Raw genomic sequence first — 7,911 nt, forward strand, 5'->3', positions numbered from 1 at the left:
CATTATTTATATATATCCAAGTATTTGAATTGTTAGAATAAACTACAAATAAATGATCTCTAATCAAATGCAATAAAATTATCATAGAGAAATAGCAGACAGAGAACTCTGCCAGCTATCAAAACATTGGGCACCAAATGTTGTACCTATGAGGCAAGTGAATCTTTTCTTTTCACCAATACATAGAGTATCATCTGACCTTCTGAACATGGTACATATTGCAGGTAAACTTAAAATTAACTGCATTTGTCAATGATACACAGAGCCAGGGATCTAGCTCAGAGGTTCTGCCACCTGCCTCAAAAGCTCAAGGTCCCAAGTTCAATCCCCGGTACCAAAAAAAAAAAACCATGGTTAACATGTGTATACACACACGTGTATGTGTGAAAGCCAAGGCCTTGGGCAACGGAGCTATACCCCAGTCCACATACATAGCTAATTCTATCCACTCTACGAAGTGGTGAAATTGGGCTCAGAATGACACAACTGCAACAGAATTATACAGTCTCTCACCAGTATCAATCTCAGGTCTAATTCATATAATTCTAGCAGTAGATCACAGGGCTTCCAACAAAATGGATTCCACACAGCTCAGGCTCTTTCCTTCCCTCTGTGACCCCACAAAGCAAGGAAAAAGAGTGAAATTTAAGCTGACAGGACTCATTTTCTCAGTCCTTTTCATTTTAAATCTGTTCACATTTTCTACTGCAGTTATTCATAACTTTTCCTTGATTTTCTTAGGTCAAACACGTATGTTCTCCAGATTAGAAATTCAACAGATACAACACTTGAACATGCAACTGTTTGGTTTTAAGAAAAAAAATGTATACAAAATAGAAAAGCTTTTCTAAAAGGCCTCCTTTGCCCACCCCAGCGTTGTGCCCTGTTATTTTATGATTCATTTAATTACTAAACATTTGTTGAATACAAACTATGCACAAGAGAGTGTCTATGATAATGCAAAAATTTGCATTTGGCTTACATTTTCCTTAATTTGGGCTCCATGATATACTACAATTAACTACAGATATTCTCTCTCAGGTTATTATTTATATAATTCCACATGTAACTGAATTAAATATTGAACTGGAAACATAGGAAATTGCTTTAAAAGTAAATGTATGAATATAAACATGCATGTGCATAATTTTCTATAAAAACATATGAATTGTCAGATGGGAAAAAAGTGCCTTATTTTCAGCAAGTAGCGATCCAAAACATCAAAGGAAAATAGTCTATTTAGAGAGTACCCATGTGCTGTGCAAAACGCCAGCCGTGAAGGAAAAAAATAAATGTTCTTCATTTATCCCTTGGACTTAGGGCAAGTGCTATGGTCTCGATGGACATCTGCCAACACCCAGGGTGCCAAAGGCTCTGTCAGGGGGAGGTGTGGAGACCCGGGAGCTGGGAAAATGTGGTAGTTCTTAAGTCAAAGGGGACATAGTTTTTCTCTTTCATTTCCTGGTTCATTGTGTGAGCTGTAAGCTCTGCCACTGGCTCCCGTCCTTGACATTCACCACCCCCACCAGAGCCCCAAAGTAATAGGTCTGGTGGATCTCATACAGGAACCTTCAAAACTAGGAGCTGAAATAAACCTATTCTAAGTCAATTACATCAAGTATTTCATTACAGTAACGTGAAGCTGGCTGATATAGCATGAGCTCTGATAACCTTTACCACTTGTGGCTACACAGCATTAATGATTACAAATTATTATAATATTTTTTACAAATTCATTCAGCTGCAGTATTTGATTTTCTAGGTACCATTTTTTTTTTTTAACCAATAGTACTTTCTCTAGGAAGAATTCATTTTCAAAGAAAGTCTCCATAGGCTCCTTTAACAAAATAAACGTAGTGCTGGATTCTTTCTGTCCTTCAATGTCTCACTCAAAATTAACTACAAATCTTTAATCTTCTTCAAGCCAGGTAGACAGCGTGATAGAAGCAGCTATTTTCATACACTGCTAAGCTGCTCTTGGGCCCCTGCCACTTTTTCCTCTTCTCTATGGGATCGTCTATAAAAAGCTAAGGAAAAAAAAAAAAGCTAAGGGAGTGTTAAATCCAAGAAAGGATAGAACTATGACTCATAGAAGGTTGCAGCAATACAAACAGAAATAAGAATCAAATCTGGAATATTTTGCAAAACAGGGACCACTGTGTAAATTCAAGTACTATAATTCATTCATTTAAATAATATTTATTGAATGTTAGGTGATAAGGAGAGATAAAACATCTTATTTAATAAGTTTAAGGCAGAGAATATACAATATCAATTTAGAAGAGAAGATAAGAGTATGGAGGTACTAAGTAGGTTGGTCCAAAGGAATAGGGAATGGTTTCTTAGCAGAAGTAACTTTAGGATTGAAACACTGTGTTGGGAACTTAGCTCAGTGGCACTGCGCCTGCCTTGCAAGTGGAAAGTCCTGAGTTCGATCCCTGGTACCAGAAAAAAAAGAAATTTAAACATCAGTAGTAGGTTTTTTTTAAGATAACGGGGGAGCGTACAAAGTCTTCAAAGAGCCTGGCATGTTTAGAGAACAGTAGGCCATTCCATATGGCTAACAGGTAGGCTGGCAGGGCCGACCAAGTAGGCCCGCAAATGAGAAGCAATAGGCTTGGGATCCTATCCTCTAAGCTTTTTGAGCCCTGGAAGGATTTTAAGCAAGAAAGGAACATATTCAGATTTGCATTTTTAAAAAGATTATCCTTTGGCAGTGACAAGTACTCATGTTAGGAAATGAGGAATAAAAAAGAGAACTTTGTGATATATTGAGTGCATACTTAGTACAACTTATTGACCAGCTAGTTGTGGAAGAATGATTCTGCCTTTGGTTGGATGCTGGTACCATTCACTAACAGGGTAATATATGGGATGGCGTATATGGAGGAAAAGTGACTTGTTTGGGTATGTGATGTTTTAAGTACTTAAATACTCCTACAAAGAAAGTCAGTATGATCCAAAACTTAGGAGAGAAGGAGGTCTAGTGTGGGCATATAGATTAGGAATGCTTATCATACTGAGCAGTAGTTCTCAGATATTAGTGTACCCAAGAATCACCGGAGTGCTTGTTCAGTGCAGTTCCTTTATCTAACCTCAGAGGTTCTGGTTAAATGTGTCTGGGGAGGGGCCAAGGAATTGACCTTTGAAGAAGCTCCCCCAGTGATTTCCAGACAGGACCAATTTGGGGGAAATACTGCCCAAAAAATAGGAAAAGAATTACAAGGAAGTAGTGCCATGAAACCCAAAAGTAGAGAACTCCAACGAGTAACAGTGGTGTCTATGGGAATATGGCAGATCCTGAAAGCTTGGAACGGAAAGGATCCACTAGACTTGGCAGCCCATAGGGGGACCCTGTTGACCTGGAGGCGCAGGTGCAGGAAGTGGAAAGAGCCCCTGCCAACTGCAGTGGGTAAGGAAAGAGATTCAGTGCACGAAGCAGGTCTAGGAAGGGAGTGGAACACCTGCGGACAGAGGACGAAATCTAATGTCTGAAAGACCAGGTTCAAGCTCTCAGGCTGCCACTCTATGTTTACATCATGTAATTTCCCCTTAGAGCCCGTTTTTTTGGCTGATAACATGTGAATGCTATGTTACAGAGCCCATTGTGCAAGTTAACTATGATAGTGCATGTGAAAAATACTGTAAATTGCTCTTTCAAACACACCTGTGGGAGAGCAGGTATCTAATTAATTGCCTGTCCACTGTGACAGAACATCCCCAACTTTGGTCATTGGAGTGTCCACCTCATAAAAAGCACAGGGTTTCGGGGAAAAGAGTCATATGTAGTGTCTTAAATGGACCAATGCCCTCACGTTGCAGAGGAAGAAGATCCGGAGGTCTGAGTGGAAGCAGAAGTAAATTGGTTTGTCTAAAGTCGTAGTATTTAATGGCACGGCCAAGTATGAGATTCAGCCAAGAGCCTGGTGTGGCAGCATATTCCTGTAATCCCAGCCATTTTGGAGGTCGGAAAAGGAGGATCACATGTTTGAGTCCAACCCAGGCAACTTGCAAGACCCATCCCGAGAAAGAAAAAGGAGAAGGGAATGGAAGGGAAGAGAAGAAGAAGAGAGAAAGAAATAAGTAGAGAGTTGAAGATGTAGGTAGCTCAGTGGTGGAATGCTTGCCTTGCATGTGTGAAGGCTGGAGTTTTATTTCTAAGCACTGAAAAAACAAATTCAGGCAAAGTCCTGATGCAACACCCCACCCCACCCCTGCTCTGCCCTTGTGTTATAACACACTTCTTTGCTTAATTCTCTGCTCCTTGAATCTTGATCCTTTTCTTCTATAGCAAAGACAGAAATAGGTAACTAGAGTTTTACTGACTGGGGTAAAGTAAGAGGAGCAAACTGTTATTGACCAGTCTCCTTCCCTCATATTCTCTGGCCCTCAGGGACGGCCTAAATTTAGTCTAGAACCCCAGGCAGCAGAGGAATCAGTGAGCAGCAGAATAACAAACAGAGCTGCTACACACCGTGTTTAATTCTCCCTTCACAATTAAAGAGCTCTCCAAAACGTCAGCAATAAAGAAGGCTGTCGCTGGGGACAGACCTCAAACGGCAGATAATTATTACAGAAGGTTTCTATCTTATGACAGGGACAGAGACAATGCTTTCCATACTACATGCATGCATTTGAAGCTCCAGCTCTCTTTCTAAGCTGCCCAGGGTGGGCCAGAACTTTCAGTCCCTATCACCCAGCAGAACGCTGGTACCCAGTAAGGATTCCATACATGGTGCTGAATGAATGAAAATGATTTTATCTGGGACTCTGCATCAGCTTACTTCTTCCCAGGAAAAAAAAAATCCCTAAAAAATTGACGTACACGTATTATTTCTTTCCCTACCTTAGACCCTAGTCTCCACTCTTGCTGCCTTGATTTTTTTCCTAAGCTAAAGGAACAACGTGTTTTGTCCTTCACTAGAGACCTTTTCTGGTATATATATATCTCTTATACCACTTTGCAGTTGACTAGCTAAAAGTTTAAAAAAACTGTTTATACCCATGTCTTCCCAAAAAATATTTTCAGGAAAACAGATAAAGCTCTTTAGTTTGTGAACTACTAATGTAACACACACACATACACACACACACACACACACACACACACGCACGCACACATACACACACATACATAGTGTCACAAACATATTTGGAAAGACAATAAAAGTCACAAAATTTGTTGCTAGCTTTGCTTGCATTTGCTGTGCTGAGGATGGAACCCAGGGGCCTCACAGCTAGCAAGGTCTACCATAGATCTATATTTATTGGTAGAATCCAATAAATATTAATATATAACAATGGTAATGTTTCTTAACAGTAAAAGAAATTATTTTCTCTCCCATGAGCCATTTTCTCCACCTTGTAAGCACTTTTTTTCCTTCCTATTAAAAGAGGAAAAAAATTGATTCACTGTTTTCTAAGATGTCACCTTGTTCTCTTTCCTTTCACGTATTTTAGGAAACAGTCTTGAGTTTTCCTTGTCATCGTTGTGTATCTTTCTGCTTTATTTGAGCCATAAGCTTTTTAGAACAAGGATTGTCCTCTAAACGTGGGGAAAGTGACATTTATTTTTAGTGCTCAGTACTTTTTAAACCTCCCCTTTCCTTCAAAGCAGCTGTGATAGTCACAGGATAATACTTCTTCTCCTAAGGCAGATTATGACATAAGAAACGGAACAGACTCATAGGATGGAAATATGAAAGAAGTACAATAAAGAGCAGAGGTTAGAGATGAGTTTTAGGTCTGAGTATGTTATGAAGAGATACAGGAGGGGCTAAAGACAGGATACATTATTGGGAAATAACTCCATGGGGAGGTCCAAGCATTGGGAGGAAAATTAAATTCACCAACCATTCCAGTGCTGGCTCAAGTTTGTGGTCATTTGGTGACAGGAAAGTCATGATTCCTACCCTGCTACAAAGAAGGGGTGTGTGTGTGTGTGTGTGTGTGTGTACACAATGACAGGATAAAATTAATCTGGTAAAGATATAAAAAGAAGGGTATTCTAGGGAGGTTTTTTTAACTTACATTTTATTCGTTAAGGGGAAAAACTAGAGTGCCCAGCTTTCTAACATAAAAGCCTTTCAATGGTTCTGGAAGTCATAAGGGCTATTTCCCCAAATTAGAAGCATGTCTCATTTTGCACATATGCTACTAAGTATTTTATTTGCTGCTTTTCTTAAATTTAGGAACACATTTTAGAGTTGTACTTAAGATTCTAGATTATAATCTGAACACTCTGAAGCTATGTATTTTAAATGAGTCTCCCTTGTTTTTTTAAATATAGTGTATCTTGCACGAATGAATCTTGTAATAATAGACAAAGGTTGAGAGTTAGAAGGATTCCCAGTATGGGAAGGTACATGGCCAACTTACAGACGTCTCAGTAATATGCAAATACTCAAATATAATAGCTGGACTAACAAGATTTCTAAACTTGTTATACTAAAAAGCTTTACTTCAGGTGTTTTTATTTATAAGGATAGCACACTATAAAGTCATCAGCTCCTGATTTTCTTGCTGTTATACACAGGGACGATTGATGCTAATATGGAACATTTCCTGCTAGTTATTCATTGATTTAAAAAAAAGTCATTTTTTTCCAGAGTCTGGGCAGGAGATAAGATGTCAAGAAGCAATAAGCAGTGAAATGAAAGAGAATGCAAAGGAACCAAAAAGACAAAACATTAAAGCGATGTTATTCCCCCCCCTTACGTAGATGGACAGGCAAATTATAGCCAGTAATTACAGATTCCTTTTCACCAAAGACAGAATGGTCTTGGAGAATCAGAGTATGGGAGAAGTGTCCAATCAAACTGCGTTCTCTTCCCCCCACTCCACCAGACTTACGGGACAGGGCTTTGGCCAAGGTCATTTACCTTTTCTGTGCCCTAACTTCCTGAAATGATGAGAAAGATTACTGGGAAGATGAATAAAGTCGCGCTTCAGGGCACCCAAAACTGGTCAGGGAAAGGTGCTACAAGAATATTGGGTAGCACTACTATCGCTGAACTGTCTTCTGTTGGAATGAGTCATCTTGCCTCAGAGACTCATAAGCAATCCCAGCTGTGCTGGAGGACCAGAGAGGAGGCAAGTACAGCATTTTGGGGGGCGTGCTAAGAGGAAGGATCCCTGTTGCTGTGATTAGGGAACTAAGGGGATCGGTGGGTGGAGCAAGACATTTTTTTTTTCAGTCTGCACTACAGTTCAGCAAGATGGTTATACAGACTTTTGAAATCCCACAACCAGTTTGAATCCAGGCTTTGCCACTAAGCGTTATGACTGTGGGCAAATCACATTGTTTCTTTAAACTTCACTTTCCCCATCTGTAAAATGGGGTTATGATAATATTTATAAGGTTTTTACGGAGATTTACAAATGTACAATATCGAAAGAACTCTGTAAAGTAAGGTGCTGCTGTGACATGGGACAAAAGAAAGCAGAAATCTTATTAATAATAAGTGAATCTTTCTTTTAAAGAGAACAAGGTGAGGGCTTTTTTGTTTTGTTTTTTATAAAACATCATACGACCTAAGGGGCCTAGGAAAAGAAAAACTTGTTTTGTCAAGTCTGCATCCACTCATATTTCATGGGTGCAGAGTAACTCGTTAAACCTTTGATGTTTGGCACACATACGAACAGGAAAAGCCTTCCGTGTGCTTTAATTTTAAAAGCTATTTTTAAAAAACGACATATATACACTTGAAATATCTCTTGGCTATCCAACAGCTCTTATAAAACAAACCTCGGCTGCTGCGTTTCTGTCGATCTGAGAAGAGCGAAGTCGGGGGCGCTGGGATCACCGCGCCGCCTTTGAATCGAGCGGGGCGCAGGGCCGCCCGCGGGCGAAGCCCTGGGGGAGGACGCGCTTTTGATCGATCCCGGAACCTTCGCATGGGGCGGGGCCTG

General features: G+C 39.9%; 1 long non-coding RNA gene across 1 annotated transcript in view; it reads right to left on the minus strand.

The window, feature by feature from the left end:
- The window catches only part of LOC104856445, a 292,754-nt gene extending 284,851 nt beyond the window's left edge, over window positions 1-7,903 (minus strand). Inside the window, exon 1 of the long non-coding RNA XR_778646.2 lies at window positions 7,748-7,903. This is a non-coding gene — a long non-coding RNA (uncharacterized LOC104856445). The remainder of the gene's footprint in view (window positions 1-7,747) is intronic.
- Between the last annotated feature and the right edge of the window lie 8 nt (window positions 7,904-7,911).

This window comes from Fukomys damarensis, unplaced genomic scaffold (genome assembly GCF_012274545.1).
Source record: "Fukomys damarensis isolate Sample0158 unplaced genomic scaffold, DMR_v1.0_HiC HiC_scaffold_19, whole genome shotgun sequence".
NCBI lineage: Eukaryota > Metazoa > Chordata > Mammalia > Rodentia > Bathyergidae > Fukomys > Fukomys damarensis.